Below are 20,510 nucleotides of genomic sequence, written 5' to 3'. Positions count from 1 at the left end.
GGATGTATGCTCTGCTTGCTGCAGCTGTTGTGGAGAGAAAGTAATGTTGAAGTGCTTGCTAGGCCTTCCTCTCCAATAACGTTTAGGTTTTATCTCTGTAGCAAATCCAGGTGCAGGATAGAGGGAGGCAATTCTGTGTTTATGGCAGCTCTAGCATATGGTCAACAGTTGGCAGGCACACTGCACTTAGGCATTATGAGGTCTTCAAACACGGCTGAATGTTTCCATACCATATGTACTGTAATATCTAATCATATCTAATCACCATGGGAGTAGAGTCTAGCGCAGTGTTTCAGCACAATTTATTTGTTGGCTGATAACCAGTCAGCTAACACTCAAAATGCTAGACGTTACTTTTTTTTTTTTTTTTTAACCAAGACAAAGAAAATCGTCATAATCTGCAGCTCTTCTGCTGCCCACCTCCCAAGCTTGCTTTTCCCTTCTCACCAGCCAGGAAGCATGGCCTTCTCCCTCTTTCAGAAAAATTAAACATTTTCATATAGTTTCAGCTAATATTTTTCTCAAGTATTTTGAATACCTTATAGCTCCTAACAGAAGCAACATCAGAAATTAATTTTATGTGAGAGATGAAATCATTCCAATATAAATGAAACTCCTATCATCTTGTGGGTTTTTTTGTTTTGTTTTGTTGTTTTGGGTTTTTGTCACTAGTTCCATACTTCATTGTTAGCTTCAAACAGACTTGTCTGGGAATTACCAGGGTGATTATCTATGAAATCTATGATTAGATTTTTTCCCACACTAAATTCTGTTTACACTTAACTGGGGAAAGATAGTAATCATTCCAAAACTAAGCAACTGAAGAATCAAGGTCCCTCTAATGTGTGCTCCACAATGGTTAAAAACCCACATCTCTCACTCACACAACCCCATAACTTTTTCTTTTCAAATCAAATTGATGTTGAAAGATACACCTAAGTAAGCTCTTCACAGCGCAGCAAAGGGAGAGGTTTTTCCATTACGATTCCTATGAGTACCTGCAATAATCCAAATATATTCAGATTTCCAAAAGAAACCATTCCATTCCTTCCTCTCAGCTCCAGATACGCACTTTTGCAGAAAGTTGTACTTATGTAATCCCAGTGGAGAACCTAACAACTTTTAGAAGGATGAACTTTTTTTTTTTCCATTGTTGCTCCCTCAATCTCATGGTTGAAGCTCTTGGGAAAAGTGGGAAGGAATCCATGATGGGGAAGAGGAGAAGAGAGGTTGGGAGATTGCCTGCCTCAGCAGCTGCCAGCCACTGGATGCATTTAGCTGTAGTACAAAATCATAGCCTTTTACTCAATTTCAGCAAGAATGAGACACTTTAAAGTGTGTGTAAATTGAACTGTATTTGCACCCGCTCAGTATAAGAGAACATTTATATTGCCAGGAGTATGATAAAACCTATAGTGCAAATTAAAAGTAGACCATATATACGGACTGCTGAATTCGAGTTATCTGTAGCTTCCTTTGATGAACTGTCTCTACGTAAAATGTGCTGGAAAAGGGGAATTTTATTCTATTTACTGAGAAGTCCCAGAAAGCAGTGAATTTAAACTTTTTTTGTCCAATGAAGCCCTAAAGTTTGTACAGTTAAATTGCAGTCTTCTGCACAGAAAAAGTACACATGATAGTAGTCTTACTTTCTGAGCATTTCCCTTAAAAGCAGATGAAGCAACTGGTAGATCTACCTTGAAAATTTGGACAAAAGCCTGAGAACCCCTTATTAAAAATGAGTTAATATAACTAATAAATGTCACATCAGCTTTCTTCAATGTTCTACAGCAGTTACAATGTGGATGGTGCAAGTCCTAGCATAAAAAAGCTCACTTAAGCAGATTGAATATGGTTGCAAGGACATTCTCATTGGCAGTAATGTAAATAATAAAATATGCTCAAAAAATAGTGCTTGACAACTGTCCCTTTAGGAGATAGACAGAAGATATGGTCAGTTTACCTGAAAGTCTCCATGAGTGAAAGTTTTTAACAGGGATGACATTTTTAGTAATACAATCTTAGCAATTTACAAGTTAGCAATTTTATAAAAAGCTGAAGGAATACACAAAGGGTGAAAACTTTACTTAAATAACATGATTTTTGTTCTTCTTGGTTTTTAAATAATAGAAAATCCAGTTGAAAAAAACCCTTGGAACAAAAAAGAGGACTTCTTTTTTTTTTTTTGTATGTATGTATGTATCAATGTCTGTATTTTATCAATCTAAGAGGCTTTAGCATCCTGTAATGTAGGTGTTATCATTTTCATTGGCATATAGCTCTTCTAACTTTTCATAGATCAACCACATGTGGACAAAGATGAAGACGCAATCTCAGACTTCATTACAAGGAATGGGTCCTGGATTTTTTCAACTCATCCACCATCAGAAATGACCGGCAAGAGTTAGCTGAAAATACCTTTATAACATTCTATATGCCTATATAGAATCAAATTCTACAAAGAAAGGTATATTTTCTCCACCATAACCAGAATGATATAGCCCTCTACATCTGTTCCAGGAAGGGTCTCTCATCAGCTTCTCCCCTTTGTCCATGAATTATACCAAAAGCCCTTCCTTCTTGCCTGTTTGCCCTTATAGAAGATTGGATGGTTTTATGGTTTAGTCACTGCATATATAGGCACTGGATATAAGCCTATGTTATTATTTCTGTCACAGATTTCCTGCATAGTCTTGGACAAATAACCTCTTCGTTCGTCTGATGGTAAAATGAGGCTAACTCATCTCAAACTCTTAAGGATATTCTGAAGATCAGTTGATTAGTCTTTGTGAGGTACCCTTATATTAGAGAACACATGCTTCAAAAAAGACAGTAAATATAGAGAGATCTTTGATTTCTGATCTTCCACAGCTGGTTTTTTTTTTTTTCTTTCTGGTTTTTTGTTTTAAAAAAAGCTTTCCACTTAATAAATCCCAGCTGGATGACTGTTCTTTTTCACTCAGCAGCTCTCACATTAGTTTTCTAAGGTGGAACCAATTTTCTTCCCTCTATCTTTTTGGAGCTTTTTACCCTTTGCTGATTTAGTACAACTTATCCTTTCCAAACATATTTATTTGCTGCTTTTTATGCTCACATCCCCAAGTGCTTTATAATTGCATGCATATAAAAAAACTTCAAAGAAATAAGACTGCTGCAGGGATACCACATAGCAGACAGATAAACAAACTATTAAATAGTTAGCTATATGGTCCCTTCATGATCATATCGGAACACCTACCATGGGAGGTATGAAAGAAATACTGTATATTCTGTAGAAACTGCAGGGAGGAGCTGTTTATTGTGTATAATGTAACACGATCAGGATGCTAAAATTAACTTCCTATTCTTTTAAATTGTATTTCTCATCTACAGTTGGTCACAAGGGCAGGACCTTCAATGGATGTTGGTGCAACAGAAACTCTAAATTGTCATACTAAATTGTCATGACCTGTTTCAACAGTGTTCTGCTTGGAGACTCCTAGCTGAGAATTAACAAGTTGTGGTGCTAATAGTCTAAGTGAAATACTGAAATAAGAATCCAAAGTGGGTGTATATACAACCTATGTAAATTCAGGGATTGCTCTACACAGCCATACACCTTGCTGCTCAGATGGGTTCTGCAATGAAGAAGTCTATGAGGGCTTGCCACTTTCTCTAGGTAAGACACTATGATTCAGGACACTGTCTATATGGCAGAAACTATTAAAACCTTTCTGCAATATAATTTGAAGTAGCCAACAAAAGAACACAGAGAGTAAGTAACAGCTATAACTTTTCCTTTTCCTTTTATATTTTTTTATATTTTTCTTAGGAATAAAGATTTCTCTCAACAAATGGCAACCCTAAAAAATAGTTTTCCAGCCTGCGCTCTATTTTCCTGTTTTGCTCCATCTGGGAAAGAACAATGCAACGTACCAGGATAGGCTGGGAACTGACCCACTAGAAAGCAGCTGAGAGGAAAAGGACCTGGGAGTCCTAGAGGACAGAAGGATGACCATGAGCCAGCAATGTGCCCTTGTGGCCAAGAAGGCCAATGGCATCCTGGGGTGTATTAGAAGGGGGTGGTTAGTAGGTCAAGAGAGGTTCTCCTCCCCCTCTGAGCTGGTGAGGCTGATTCTGGAATGTTGTGTGCAGTCCTGGGCTCCTCAGTTTAAGAAAAGGGAACTGCTTGGAAGAGTCCAGCGCAGAGGCACAAAGATGGGTAAGGGAGTGGAAGATCTCACTTATGAGGAAAGGCTGAGGGAGCTGGGTCTCTTCAGCTTGGAGAAGAGGAGACTGAGAAGTGACCTCATTAATGTTTATAAATATGTGATGGGCGAGTGCCAGGAGGATGGAGCCAGACTCTTCTCAGTGACGACCGATGATAGCAGCAGTAATGTTCCTTATAAAGTAATAAGTAGAAGTGAGGTAGAGGATGCTGGTCCTGGTTTGCTGGGTGCTCACTGATCCGTATAATTTTCGCCTAAATGAGCAAAACAACCCAGCTTCCTATATTTATGTCTACCCTGGTAAAAAACGGAAGCATGTTTCAGACACTGGGGATATAAACACAGAAGGCAGGAGGTAGGAATTGGAGGGCTACACTGAACTGTGAATTGGCTTTTTCAACTATCATAAACAGTTATAAAATCTGTTAGTATTCAACTCCAGCCACTGGCAGTTGGCATTGCAGTTAATGGACTGGATGATGCCTCAGAGGTATTTTTCTACCTGATTAACTCCAGGAAATTTAGCACCTGTGTAAAAAAGTATCACCCCTCCTCCCTCAATAATAATAAAAAAAAAATTCTCAGCAAAACCTTTTTTTCAAGGCAGCATCTGTGTCACATCAAAGTCAGCTTTATTCCAGCACCCAGGAAAAGTGCAGTGGCCCAAGAAAGACAAGTTATGGGCAGCAATGATATGAAATCACCAGAGGCCTACTTTATAGATAGCAGTGCTGAATTTAGGGGGAAGGGTTGATGAATACCTACCAGATTTATTTTTACTCATCATTCTATTCCTCCACCTTCAAAGTAACTAACAAATAGCAAACAGGTGGCATTAGCAGTCCAGTACTCCAAATGAGGATCTTATCTCAGGGGCAGAGTTTTGGGACCCAAACAGGTGAAATGAAGGCAATGATTTTATCTGTCATCTTTTCCCTCTGGTATGAATGCAGTAAGAACTTGCTGCATTATGTGCCATAATCCCAGATAAAAGGGGCCACAGAAGGTTCTTGCCTGGCTTCCACTGACCTGAATCAAACTTCTATCATAACAAACGTACAAACTGCCACATAAAAATTACATTAAAGCTCCACAGTTTGAACATTAAAGCCTTCTCTGGGTCCTCTGTTTCTGGATTCCTCTGCTGGATCCGTAAAGAATCATAGAATCATAGAATTGGCTGGGTCGGAAGGGACCTCAGAGATCATCAATTCCAACCCTTGATCCACTACCGCTGCAGTTACCAGACCATGGCACTGAGTGCCACATCCAGTCTCTTTTAAAATATCTCCACATCCAGTCTCTTTTTAAATATCTCCAGAGATGGAGATACTACTACTTCCCGGGGCAGCCCATTCCACTGCCAGATCACCCTCTTGGTAAAGAAATTCTTTCTAATATCTAACCTAAACCTCCCCCGTGGTTAAACTTAAGACCGTGCCCTCTTGTCTTGCTGAGAGTTGCCTGGGAAAAGAGACCAACCCCCACCTGGCTACCCCCTCCTTTCAGGGAGTTGTAGAGAGTGATGAGGTCTCCTCTGAGCCTCCCACTGGGACACTGCGGTATCTTGGGATAGAGGTCATTTTATTTCATATTGTAAAACCACACTCTGGGATTCTAGCAAGACATTGATTTTGAATTGTGCCATGAACTCACTCATATTTAATACTCTTACATCATGGATAATCCCATTTAAATCAGTCAGTTGCTACCTAACATGAATAAAAATATCACAATTTGCCTCAGCAACATAGGCAGGGGATTAGGCTAGTTAACTAAATTGGTCTGGAACCTGGCTACCAGTCAGCAGAAATGATGCCCCCCAGCAACTAAAATGCTATGTAACTTTCAGACCTATATTTATTATTATTGAATCTATGCATAATAATGTATATCTATAAAAATGTGTGGGCATTTCAGGGCAAAACTCTTTGTATTTTTAATGCTGCATTAGACACCTGGCTGCTAGTTTCTGCTCAAAAAGACTGAAAACTAGTTTATTAGTATTTCATTATCAATGTCTTACATCTATCAAGTGTGAGAAATATTTCACCCAGGTAAAAGTCCTATTTGGAAGCTGTTTTATATATAAATATACCATCCATATTACTCAATGTATGTGCATAATGACAGAGTGGTCAAAGATTTCAAAGGATGCAAGGTAAGGCAGACATGTCTGCACTCTTGCCTTAATAGCAGAAATAGGGAAGGGCACTGGTTTGACCTATATTGAAACTGGCAAACTGGAAAAAAAGAAGAAAAAAAATCTATGAAATTATCAAGCATCTACTCATTCCTTAGAGTTTACTGTAGAGAATACAGACTATGGATGGATATGAATTCAGCCACTGGGTAAATAAGATTTTCAGCAATTGAATTGCACAGCAGCAGGAGAAAAGTGGAATAAAAAAGGAATAAAATTCAAATTCAAAAGATTTTATCTGTCCTCAGAGGAGCACTTTTAAAACAAATTATAACCAGTTATAACTCCACACTGTATGGCTCTGAGGACATATTCTCCTGCCAAGGCAACTAATTCTTTGTGTACTCAGGAGGGAAGAAATATACCCCCAAATATTTTATGACATATTATGAGGAAATGGAGGGCAACCTCATCTCTGTCTCATTCCTACCTGCCTGTGATGATTATTTCAGTGGGCTCTGTGAAGACCTGCTGGAACTGGTTTGCCACCTCATAATCTCCAATAAATTTTGCCCCCTGCTTTTCACAGATGTTTGGAAATTGTTTGGGGTTTTTTTGTTTAAAAAACATTATTATTTTATGGCAATATTCCACCATATTCTTGCCAAGTTTCTTATTAGCATCAGCAGCATCCACCACAATCCGACTCTTCCCTCTGCTCAGCAAGCTGCCTTCTCCTTGGATGATGAAACTTGGCACGGATAAAAAGTAAATCTTATTAGCAATGCCCACACGTGCTGTGCAAGGGCATGTACGTGATCTATAGTGCTGAAGGAAGATGTGCAATCTGATTGCAAAATGGGATTTTGTGAAGGATTCATCTCTATGATTTCTCAGTCAGCACGGGCAAAGCTTGCACATCTCTTTTCTTCAATGGTTTAAGATAAAATCTGCTTCAGCCCATTCTGATTTCCATGCATAGCCCACAGGAATTTAGGAAGGCAAGGCTTTCCTTTACCTACTTTTCCATGTTTTGTAATACTAATATTTCACATTTAGAAAGCCCTTTACTATTTCAACTTGCTGTTTAATTAAATATCACTGTAAGGTAATAACTCCCCCAGAAATGAAACAGTTATTCAGGAATGGTACTGCACTATTATATCTGATATTTTGTACTCCTGTTCTAAAAATAGGGAAGTGCTGTGATTTCTCAAAATATGATAGCAGCAGGGAGACACTGACTGCTTGACATTTAGAGGTATTCATCCTGATGTTAGGGGCCTAATTCTTATTTATGGGAGCACTTCTGTAAGTTAGGTGTTTGAACACTGTGAGGCAGTTTCATTCCCAGTTTTGCATCCTGTGACATGTTCCCCAATAGCCCCAACTCTCTGCATGTTAGAAGGCTCCTGAGCTCCAGCTGGAGCCAAATCCAAAAGTTCTCCTTACAGGGAAGTCTGGGTGCCCTTCAGATGCAATATTGGACTGTGCCTTGAGCAGTCCATTGTAATGCATCCTGACAAGTCTTCCTGGTATGGCTCTGAGCATCGTATTTGCAATGAACAAAAAAAAAAAAACAAACAATGCTGGCAAACTACGTATCAGCCTTAACATTATACGGTCATCTATCACAGAATCACAAAATGGTTGAGTTTGAAAGAGGCCTCTGGAGACCACCAGGTCCAAACCTATGCTCTAGCAGGGCCACCTAGAGCTGATTATCCAGGATCATGTCCAGATTGCTTTTGAATGTGGGAGACTCCACAGACCCTCTGGGCAAACTTTGCCAGTCCTTGATCACTCTCACAGTAAAAAAATGTTTTCTGATGTTCAAGTGGAGCCTTCTATGTTTCAGTTTGTGTGCATTGAACCTGGCCCTGTCAGGTAAAGAGCCCTACGGGCTTCTCATGAGCTTGTGAGAATCTCTTTCACATCTAGACTTCAAACATCCAATGTGCTCTCTAGGATGTAGGAATAAACAATTAATCTTAGGTTTAACATCAGAAGAGACAGACTCTGAACACAGCAGAAAAGCTGAAGGGCTCACTTTGTTTTATAGGCAACAACTGTTCCACCCTATAGTAATTAATTTAATTGGTAGGACTGAGACCTCTCCTTACCAAAAATGTGGAAGGAAAACCTGCAAGTGAAACAGCAGAAAATACTCTCATTACAAGCCTACGACACCTAGATTGAAGAAAACTTTTTCTACCATCCTTGTAGGACTGCTACTGTCACAAGTGCTACTGTCACTCTACTGTAGCAAAATAAGCTTTCCTACAAAACAGAAGTTTTATTTGAAGACCTGGGCTTTTATGGATAAGGAACACACTGAGGGCCAGCCAGCTGTCCAGCTGATGTAAAGCTGACCCATAGCTAACATACAGCACAGAAGGACTGCTAGACAAATAACGTCTTTTAAAATGATCAACTGAGCAAGAGCATCAGCATGAGGGGAGGTTTGTTCTATTGATGTATATAAGAAGCAAATGGGTTCATCACAGCACTATGAGCCACTGCTGGAAGAGAAACACAACTCAGGGAAACTCCTATCTCCTCAGTGCACTGTGCTGCATGGAGGAAAGTACTCTCTTGGTATGTGGAGGCAAATCCAGGCTTGGGAGCACTCTCAGCAGCAAGTCAGATGGCATCTTGGGCTGAGCTGGACAAACCAGGTTAGTGCTGGAGCCTTGACGCTGGCATTAAGGTGGTGACAAAGCCGGTGCTGGCTTGGCACTGCTGCCAAGCATGTGGCATCAAAGCTCACACAAGCAGCAACACCCAGCCACAAAGAAAGCTTACCATGGGAGCTGGAATAACCTTCAAAAAAGCAAGGGGACAAAGAGTGTATTTGTAGGGTTGTGAGGTCACAAAGAGAGGAAAGGAGAGGAGAGGAAACAGATGCAAAACCTTCCCAGGGCACAATGGTGAGAATTGCATCAGCATAAGGAGATAGACTTACACGTGTGGAACCAGATTTTTAACCCCCACCAAAAGAAGGAGCTCTGTTGAGATCAGCACAGTGCTGCTGCACACTGCATGAAGCTCTGCTTGTAGGCATAAGTCAGCCTTTAGAAAAACAGGGCCCCATTTAGTTTGCTAAGTCCTACTCCAAACATGTTGGCTCCTTCTCATCAGAGCCCTCTCTCTCCCTCTGCTGCATGGTCATATGAGCACTGAAGAGCACACAGGCAATTACTGATACAGTGGGAAAGGAAAGATGTCAAATAAAAATTGAAAGTTATTGCACAACAAAAAAGCATATTCTGAACCTGCCTATTAAAGACAAACCGTAACTGTTAATTAAACCACTTTGCCTATAGCTCAGTCATGCCTACAGAGCATCACATCAACATCTCATCCCTGCATGTGTATGTGACAGTTCTACATTTTGGAGTTTTATAAGACAAAACCAGACCAAAGAAAATAGCTCTTCTGTGCTCAGTAAATATATGAAAATAACCACAGAATGAAACAATTGTTAATACAGTGCAGCTAGAAAGACATCTCCCAGATTACTTGGTATTACTTCTCTTTCCATTTTGTTTTTATTTTTTAGAAATCTAACCATCTTTTTTTCAAAACTTCACGCAGGGAAGACTTCTGGCATCAGCAGCTCCTATCATGTTCAAGACCAACATGTTTGGTCTGGTAAGATGAAGTTCTGTCAATGAAGATCAAGTGCAAATCTCTATGAGATAAATCATTCAATATAGGAATAGATGTCTGTGTTTATTGTCAAAATGACATCATCCAGAGAATATAAGAAAAATTGCACAAAACCAACAAAGGTTCCGCTGCTTCAACATCAAGAATGGTTTGGGTTGGAAGAGACCTCAAAGACTCCTGCCAACCCTGCATGTGCAGAGACACCTCCCACTAGACCAGATGGCTCAAAATCCCATCCAACCTGACCTTGAACACTTTCAGGGAAGGGGCGGCCACAAATTCCCTGGCTAACCTGTTCCACTATCCTCTGTTCAGCATTAGGAGAGCACAAGTACTATCTTGGGGAGGACTACAGGTAACAGGACAAGTTCTGGGCATTTGTACCCTGAAACAATCTCCTAGCTTCAAGTCATGTACTAGCTTAAAGGAGCTCGCATGAAGGTTGATTGTTGAGCATCGTGCTCAGTTGCCCCAAAGGTATTAATCTTCTGATTTTGTTCAGCCTGTTTGTAAGTCTTTTTCTGCTTTTGGCCTTCTCAAAACCCCGTGGTGCTGAGTTTCACAATTATGTGCTGTGAGAAAAGGTGTTGCTTTCAGTTTGTATTAAAGCTAATTTATTATAGTGTATATATTCACTGGGTGCCCTTTAGTTCTTGTGCTGTGAGAAATAACAAGTAGTAATTTCCTATTCACTTTCTCTGCTCCACATGTCTTTTATAGATCTGCATAATATCTCTCTTTTTTTTTTTTTTTTTTTTCCCAAGCTAATAAAACCATTTAGTACTTCCTCTGGTATAAACCACTCTATACCTTAAATCATACTTGCTCTCCCTTTCTTTCTTTCTAGCTCTTTGCAACAGTCAAGGTTGAAAACATACCAGTACATACACAGCGATACAATGATGTTTTCCATCTTCGTCTATTTTTTTTTCCTCAGTAAATCTGACCATGCCCTTTGCCTTTTTCACCTCTGCACATCACTGAGACAATGTTTTCATAGTTTTGTACAAGACAGTTGTAAGATGCCTTTTGCAAGCAGTAATAACTAATTTAGAACTCATCAGAGAATTGCAAAGAACACTGAGAAGATAAGGATGCTTAGGGTCTGAAAGGAGGAGGAGATTGTGACAATTCTAGCAGATTCAGTTATAAGTAGCAATGTGGTAATTTTGCAGTAAGCAGGACTGATTTCTTGTGAGTCACCTTCCTATGCAGTCTTAGTTGCCATAGATGAATGTGCCCAACTTGCTGCACTCTGTGTCTTGAAAATTCCTTTGCTTTCTTGCTGGAACCTACATAAGGAAATGGCTTGGGAATCTCTCTTGATCAGGGCCAGCCCTCAAATTTTTCTTGTATTAACCAAGCATTCTCACTCACCTTTGTGTTTTGTGTAAATTCTAATATATATCCCTAGCAACTCAAACTGAAGATGGAACAGCTGAACAGGAAACTGGACCCGAGGAGAAGGCTGTTTTGTCACATGTGCTGAAATAGCACTTACAGACTCATAATTGTATTAGTGGTAGTGGACATGTCAGAACAAACCTGTGTACCAGCTAGAGTAACAGGCAAAGCAGAAACATGAGCTTGGACTTTGTCTTCTCAAGTCTGAAGAGAGTAAGAGAAGTCATCATGGACAAACAGGAAGGCTTCAGACAACAGAACAGAAATAACGCAAGGAGAGTTTTGAAATAACACAGAACTGCAAACACTGACCAGGTAGCTCCAAAAAGAGCCTTTCAATAGACAAGTTCAAACAACAGAAATTATAGTATTGAATGTGAAAAATTCAATTGCTGCCAAATGCACCACTGTGAATGAAAGTAATGCAACTTAATGGACTGCAGTGCACTCCACAGCCCTTGAAAACCAATTCACTCCTCTTTAAGATCCTGGAAGGAAGAACTGAAAGTGCAGGAAGATGCCCTTCTCAACATGGAAGATAGTACTGCTACTGCTCTTCATTGTTTTCTTTTGTAGCTGGCTTTGCAGCTTTATTTCTGTACACTTTAAAAACTCTGAGAATGTTTTTTCTGGCTTCGAAGAAGTCACCAGTTTAGTGGGAAGAGTCAGAAATTTTGGGTTGAGATCTAGAGGGTTAAGCAACGACAAACATGCAGCAAAGGTAAGAATTAGACATTGGGCAAAATATTAATTAAAATGTCTACTGTCCATCACTTCATTACTTCATCCATTCTTTTGATTGGTTTAGCTACATCTACCCTGCACTTATGCCTTGAATACAATGCTCTTTAGATCCCAAACATTATTAATTTGCTTTCTCTAGTAATTTATAAAAGTTGCAGTCACCTTTGGATCTTTATTCTTGCATCTGATCCTGACACAATCAAAGCATGGCTATTGAAATAGTATGTTTGTCAAGTGGAGCCTGATTCTCATTTAGGAGCAAACCAAAAAAGCAAGTCATTGTCTCAATTTGGAACTGAACCTAAACAAATAGCTTTAGAGATTCAAGAATGATCTGTCAGTTTTTCCAGTCATTTTTCATTTCAAAGTTCTCTATTTTCTTTTCATTGTGAAACAAAACACAGAAATGCTGAAAGGATTTTTTGCCCCCAGTAATGCTGGTCTAGTTTTAGTCAAGCCTAAGAGGAGGGGGAAAAAGCAAACATCAGCCAAACTTTTGGATTATTACATGAATTAAACTGCCAAGTCTTTAAAGTTGTGCCAGCTCTGAGAAGCATAAAAGGATTTGGACTTCTATGATATGCTTGCTCTTTGTTGTGAGAAAAAGGAGCAAACATGGATGTGGGCTATTCTATTGTCTACTTTTCTTATTGTTGTTATAATTGTCTTGAAGAAAGACAGACAAAGACAAGAGAAGTATGAATTTCAGGGTGCTTTCTGAAGAGCTTTGTGTTCAAACTTTCATCCTATGCATCATCAGGCAACTGCTTTCAACTTCTCCACGTCTGCGCCTGCTCACCCACCCACATTGCAACCCTATAAGATCATAGACATTTATGTCACTCACAGTTACAGCTTCCAGTCATGTCAATCACTGTTACTCCCTGTCTACCCTGGGTGGCTGTCAATCTGTTATCAGGGCAGGATAGCTTTAACCTGCTCTAAGAATTTATGCCTTTCACCATGACTGTCATACAGAAATATCCTCTGCTAATAATGGGTGTTAGCAGTAGATGCAATTAAACTTGTCCTGACATACATATTATTCAGCATAGTTTCAGCTGTATTTCTTCTCATCATCATCCTTTAAGCAAGTTACTTTTATTCTAGTAGAGAAAAAAGCCTTAGTATTCCCCTGCTTTATTTCCCCTGCTTTCAGCAGTGCACTGATAAACCCAATCTATTCAAACAACTGGTGTCCTTCTGTAGTTTTTTATGCCTTTTCTGTAAAAGGAGATAAGCATCTCAAATATTACATGCTTGGATACTAGTTTTGTGTCTTATCAGACAGTACATGCAAGCAGAAAAACCCATTATCAATTTCCTATTTCTGCTTAAGAAAATCAAACCGACTTCAAGGGGAAGTCAACTAGAATTTCGCCTTACAAAAAATAGACATAATTTGACTGAATTTACTGAGGTAATACCAACTTATTGCACGTGGACACCTGGCCTACCATTTGGACAGGGTGAAGAGTTGTAAGACCTCTCCCGACATGACCTCAGAAATATTGCTTTGACCCATGCCAAACTTTCCATGCCTAGGAAGACATATCAGGTGTGCATTTCCTAATAAGTATTCTGTCCAAACAGGCTATATTCTTTTTCTTGGGCACTTGGGATGTTCTGAGTGTGGCTGCACAGTGCCTTCTCCTCATCCAAATGCGTGCAGCCCTTTTATAGCCTCTTATGCAATAGTGCCATGTAGCTACTTTAATTTAATCCTTAAGTTCTTTAACACAAAGGATATGATAAACACAAACTATTAGAAACTCTATCCACAGAAGTAAAACTGTCAACTGGATAAAAGGAAGCCCTTCTTAAAACAAATCTTTTCAATAACAGCTATGGAAATACACTACAAAGATTTTTTTGGAAGTTTTTTTTTAAAGTCTGGTCTAAGCGTGGTGCCCTTTACTAGACCAGGTGTACCAAGCAGGCCCTCTACTTTGTTACAAGACAACCAGAAAAGCCTGTGGATGCTCCTAGAAAGAATCTGTGGTCTTGCTGTAAAAACACAAAACAAAAGCAGCTCTAGTTGCAGTAGTAGCACTGGTGATACTACTGCCTGCAACAGGGGAAAAATTATCCTCCCCTCCAGCCCCTGTTGCAGAGAAAAGAAAGAAACATTCAATCTTTTTTGCTCTTCAATAACTGCTACTAATCGTTTGAATTCCTCATTGTTACATATGCAATCATCTGCTGTCTTAAGCATTTTAAAAATATTGTCACTTGTGCCAAAAGGTTCATTACACACCAATACCCTTCAAATAAGTTGCGATTTGTAACCACCTGGCTCTTCCTCCTCTTCCAGTCTAAAGCTAAGAAAATCATCATCATAATGAACAGAACAGCTTGTATATGAACATTCACTCTTCCATTTATTATTTCTCTATTTTATTTTCATCATGACTTGAAAGTGTTCATCAAAGATCAGGAGATCTCCTCCACAACCACTTTGTCATCACCCTGCTTTTGCCAGAGGCTCTGCAGATGAATGGCCAGCAGTGATTAAGAATGCTGTAAGTGATGCCTGGAGCATCACAGTACAATGGTTGAAGTGTGCCCAGCTTCAACAGGGCAAATATCCTGGTTAATACAGGATCTTCAGCATTGTGAAGTTTATCAGAATATGTCTATTTTGAAAAAATCACTGCTTAATGAAGTACTAGTACAGAAAGCAAAACAGATCCTACCCTAAATATTATGACATCTATTTAAAAGTAAGGTCCAATCTACCAGGAAGAAATAGTACAAACAGGGATTTCAGAAGGGAATCACAGAATTCAGGCAGCTATGCACAAGTGCAGATGTTAACTCCTTGGTTTTAAAATTTCTACTCCATGGTGTTAAAGTCCCACATCAGACCCGTCACAAACAAATTATTAGCATCTTTACATTTTCCAGCTTCTCATGTTTAGAAGCATATAGTGACATGAAATAGTACAAAATAAAGAACAATACAGTGGACTCAACCTCTATAGACACTAAGCACTGCAAAGGAATAATTTTCAAAAGGCACTGAAGAGAGGTTTGGGAAAGATGTGTAGCCGGGGAACTTTTTTTGAAGCAGATAGATGTAGGTAGAGAGCAAGACAGGGCAGAAAAATAAAAATAAGGATCAAAGCCAACAGGCATGAAAGGGTGTTTCAAACTGGGAAGCCTGAAAGCAAAATTCTTATGTTTATTGAGAGAAAGTTGTTGTTACTATTTTTCACAACTATTTTGCATACTGCTAATGTAATGAAAGCAGTCCCTGAAACTGAGTTTTCTTTGCATGGATTTCTAACAGCTGACATGAGCTTAAAATATCTTTTTATGTAGGAGCGGTTCAACTTCCCCCCAATATGTTCTGTGCTTTCCTTCCTTCTACTTCACTGGGGCTAAAATCAGTCTCTTTGAGGACAGTCCACCTCTTCCTCCTGCTGTCTCGTCGCCTGCACCTCCAGTGAGTCCTCTGTAACGTCACCATTGATGTCACTAGCAGAAGGCTGAGATGGTAAATATAAGGCATGAGGTGAAAGAAAAATCAGTAGTGGGAACAAGTGAATGATCGAGAAATGAAGAGACTATTTTCATGGCAATGCTTATCTCCTTAGAGATGAAAAACGAGGAGGAGTCAGATGAAGGAAATCTCAGTGGTTAGAAACTGAATTGTATTTAGATATTTTATGTATTCAGTGAGATTTCTGTAACTCTTTACATTCATAATGGAGAGATGAAACTAAAGACATAGACTAGCTGTAAAATTGTATTTAGATATGCACACAGGAAATATATACATAAGAAAAAATCACTTTGAATCTTTTCCCTTGCTTTTGACTACAAAAACTTCAGAGAATGTGTTACTATTAATTGTGTATTTAAGCAGGCCACAAATACCTTTCAAAGAGCCTTTGAAAAAAAATGGTGTTTATGACACAGCAAAAAGGTTCATTTTTTTACTTCTGCTAATGCAATAGGTCATCACAAAAACTGCTGCAGTAAAAAACAATAAAAGAGCCAAAAGCGTGGAAGAAGTTCAGCTATATATAAAACTGCAGTCCCTTTGCATTTATTCTGAAGAGAGAAATAATCATTATATCCTATTAGCCTCAAATAAATTGGAGATACTTGCACTCTTGTGTGTGTAGGGCCTGTACCACAAACCTTGGAGTAACAGACACCCACATTTTAACATAGCCCTAGCAAGCACCTGCCTTTAAAATGCAGTGAATTTAATGCAGAAAATTGCCTCTCTGTTTTCTGTATTGTGACTTATATCTCTGTTATTGACAATTAAACTACATCACATACACATTTTTGCTCTCACCACACATGTAAAAAGCACAGGATAGATTCCAGCCAGAGGAAAGAATTCAACAAAAATTATCTAACAAAATAATAAAAAGCAAAGCAGTAACAGATCATCTGCATTAATTATACTTCTATAACTCTCATACATCCCAAATTCTTTATGTTGCCATTCCTTGGTATTAACTAAACAATATATCATCAGTCGTGCATATTACTAGTTAGATTGCCAGCATCTAGAAACCAAACAGCTCTGAATCTAACTACTAGAGAGAGAATCCCATAGCAATAATGTCAATTAAATCAAGACATTATCTTCTAGAAACTATTTGTTACTGTATACTTGGTGATTATGACCAGTACATTTGAACTTCATAGAACAAAATATTTGAATGCGTCTCATATGCTTCAGTGTTAAACAAGCTCATTAGGCTAAACAGATGATGGTGTTTTAAAGCAACTTATCTGACATGAATATTCACACTTGGAATGTGAAAAGGGTTTTTTTCAGTGTTCCTGACAACAGGGAGATTTTATACACACACACGCACACACATATATATATATATGTATATTTAATGTAAAGATTTGCATTTGAGCAAGTTATTATAAATGAGGCTATTGGTCTTTACTTTGTATCCTGATCTTCAGCAAACCTTTTTTTTCCTATAAATTTTGTTCATTATTACCATTACATTAGGAGTGCAAAGACTGTAGGAAAAGAGTCAGCAATGATGATTTTATTCAAATAATTACTTGTATTGTGGTAGAGCCTAGAGATTCCTATAAAGCCTTAATTTTGCTGTGATTTAAAAAACAGTCTTCAAAGAGCTTGATTTTGGTTTCTGAGAAGGCAACAGACAAATTGTGAATGGCGGGAGTGAGTGACACAATTTTGATTAAGTTAATAAGCAGCAGAATTGTCTGTGGCAGCCTGCACTGTACTAGCCTAAGTTGCAGTGTACCAGCAAGTGCTTAATTTCATTTCTAGGAACAAGAACGGTACAAAAAAAAAAAAACAAACAAACAAAAAAAAAAAACAAAAAAAAAAAAACCTCCTTTTTCAGTCAGATTTATCTTGCTGACAAAATGGTGGAAAACTAGCAGTGCTTCCAGTTGCACTCATTTTAGCTCTGCAAAAGCAGCCCTCAGTGCTAGATGTGCTTGTGCAATCCAGTAAATGCCATGTGTATATCCTACTTATACACTCAGTTTCAGAGCTGCTCAGAACCGCAGCTGTATCCCTTAAGAACAGAGAAGAGGTATAGTTCAATTTTTAATAAGCAGCAGCAACCTGAAATTGGTGCAAGCTGGTTAGCTCTAGATAAAGCTACAGCAGTTAAACGACACATAAAACCCCAAAGAGAGAGAGACTGAGAACCAGGAGTGCATCCAAAAGACCTGCAGCATTTAATTGAGTCTCAAGATACATTGTAAGCAAGGTATGACTACAGTCGTACAAAACTTAAGGAATCGTCCATTTTGCTTTTTATGTCTTCCTTTTCTTTGAAAACAAACCTAATTTTGTTGTTCACATTTCCTGTGCTGGAGCCTTGGGCACCTACAGTGCTTTGCAGTAAAATTCAAGGCTGGCCTCTTCAACGAAACAGAAGATGAGATGTAACTGAGGCCACCATATTTCCCTGTGGTAACTTCTGAAAAGGCTCTAGCAGCTTACTCTTACCTTACTCTGGCACCAGCTGCAGCCAAAAAGTGCTCCTGAACGCAGGTTTCCCTGCCTTAATACTAGAAGTGCCATGGCAGAGCACTTGAATTTTGCTGGTTTTAAACTGCCCTTGCCCCCCAGAAAAAGAGACCATAGCACTGGAGTCAGACCACAGGCTTGGTACAAAGATGGTATTTTTTGACTGGTTATATTGAAAGAGGAGACTGCTCTGCCTCTAATATTTTTTTCAGAATTTACAGTCATTGCTCTGTAAAAATAGCCCTGAGCTTGCCAGTAGGCATCTTTTTGAGGAGAGGAATAGACTCAAAGCATGAGCCTTGGATGAGAGCTACAGTGAAAATTCATTCTGTGACCTTCATTTATAGATCCATTTTTTTCACGAACCAGTGCACTAAGGAAAGAATTTTGTGTCTGAGTATCTTATTTCTACCCACTGCAAGTGAAAGCAAGTGAGACCTGCAGCCCTTGCTGTAACATTCTGCTCAGACTAACATGGATGAATGAGGGTAGTGAGACCCCAGGCCTGTTCTTCCAAGTTTTCTTCAAAAGTAAACATGTTTGATGCTTAAGTGCTGTTCTCTTCAAATTAGACAGGAACAGTATGTTGGGGTTTTTTTTTCATCTCTGAGATGTCTTGAGTGACTTGACTTCTCTATACCTTAAGCCAGATTTGATTACTGAAACTTGTAGTCTAAATGAACCTGCTGACCTACCACGCCCCTTGATCTGGATATGCCCTGGTTTTCTGTTCTTTTAAAGGTTGTCTGGGATTTCTTAAAAGTTTTGGCTTTATTGAGACAATCTGTAAGATCAAAAGAATGCAATTTTTTCTTGATTTATTTTACCAGCTCATGAGATATTAACCATGATAAAGCCTCTTAAGATGGTGAGTGTTGACTTCATTGTCCCTTGTCTAAGAAGTACCAAAGCTGCTCACAGCTTTAGGACAAGAAAAAAAGGGTATGAGATACTCAAGCCCTAGCTAGGAGGCTTCACTGCTGTAGTGCAGCAATAAGAAAACTGTATAAAGTGAAATTATATTGCTTTTAGCTTCTCTATATTCCCTTCCTGGCACCCAGCCCATTTCTAAGCTATGTCAGGAAAATTCCTATGGGTTAGTTTGTTTGATGGCAGAGTAGCAGCTGAGCAATTAATTTTTTTTTACTTCATTTTGGAAATGAAAAGAGGCAACTAAGAAACCCTTCAACTACATTACCAGAAGTTTTTTACAACAAAGTAGCCAGAACTATTTCTGCTAAGATAAAACAAAACATATTTCTTCTGCAGTACAGCAATGAAAACAGAAAAGAAGTGATTTTTTTAAACATTAACTGCCTGACAGTGTTAAGTGCCATGAGCTGCTCTGCAATTTGCACTGTGAAGCATCTAGAATTATTTCCAGGTATTTCTGAGAGACAGAACGGAGAAAGACTTCTCTAAACAGCCAGATGCTTCCGTCCTCATAATCAGGGCCAAAGATATATTTTCAGATCACATACAAAGTACTGTGCTTCTCTGACAAACACTCTCCTCAGATAACCCTTTGGGTAATTTGCCTTTTTTTTTTTTTAAAAAAAAAAAAAAAAAAAGAAAAAAAGAATAAGTCTAAAATGACTGTTGGGAAACAGTTCATGGCACAAAGGCTGAGATCTGACCTACAGAAAGTGCTCATTGGTTCTGCTGACTTCCTCTGACTATTTGGGTGCGAGATGCAGGGCCCTGAACTGCTCCTGAGTCAGGACAAGTTCTTCAGATCCAGTGCTGCATCACATGGAGAAGCTGGTTCAGATCCAGACCCAGCAGCACCACATCCACAGAAAGATGTCCCAGGGCTTAGGACCCCAGCTTTTTCAGTGCAATCTCCTATGCACAATAATTCTCTCTCTCTGCTGGGTATCAGCTGCTTCATGCAGCATGGGGTGTGAGAGAGTTATTAGAGCAGAAAATAAAATCTGAATGCAAGTACCAGTGAGATTTGTCTCTATAATCACCGTCCCTGCTTAGTGAAATTTTGCTACACAAATGGCAGGCCATCAGAACAGGCTCAGCTCCTAAAATATATTTGATGCAATGGATTGTGCCAAGTCACCACTAGCTAAGACTCTTACAGTCACAGAGGCTTTAGGTTATTGAACACGGGTAAATCCTGTTCTCCACTCTTTTTTTTGCCCCCAGGGGGATGGCATTGGGGTTGGATGAGCATATCCCCCCAGCTGCTTCAGCATGCAGAACAAAAGTACTTTCCTTTGTCTGATCCAAACCACATTTTTACAATTAAAAAACAAAAAAACAAAACAAGAAATTACAAAAATGTTCAATCCAAACCAGAATATTTTCCCCTTGTTTCAAGACTCTTTTA

General features: G+C 39.0%; 1 protein-coding gene across 3 annotated transcripts in view; it reads right to left on the bottom strand.

Moving 5' to 3' along the window:
- Nucleotides 1-20,510, bottom strand: part of GRAP2 (GRB2 related adaptor protein 2) — a 108,753-nt gene that overhangs the window by 52,687 nt on the left and 35,556 nt on the right. The window lies entirely within an intron of this gene.

The sequence above is a fragment of the Heliangelus exortis genome, chromosome 1 (genome assembly GCF_036169615.1).
Source record: "Heliangelus exortis chromosome 1, bHelExo1.hap1, whole genome shotgun sequence".
In the NCBI taxonomy this organism is placed as follows: Eukaryota; Metazoa; Chordata; class Aves; order Apodiformes; family Trochilidae; genus Heliangelus; species Heliangelus exortis.
Note: the sequence above shows the minus strand (reverse complement) of the source record. Positions and strands in the feature narration are given on the sequence as shown.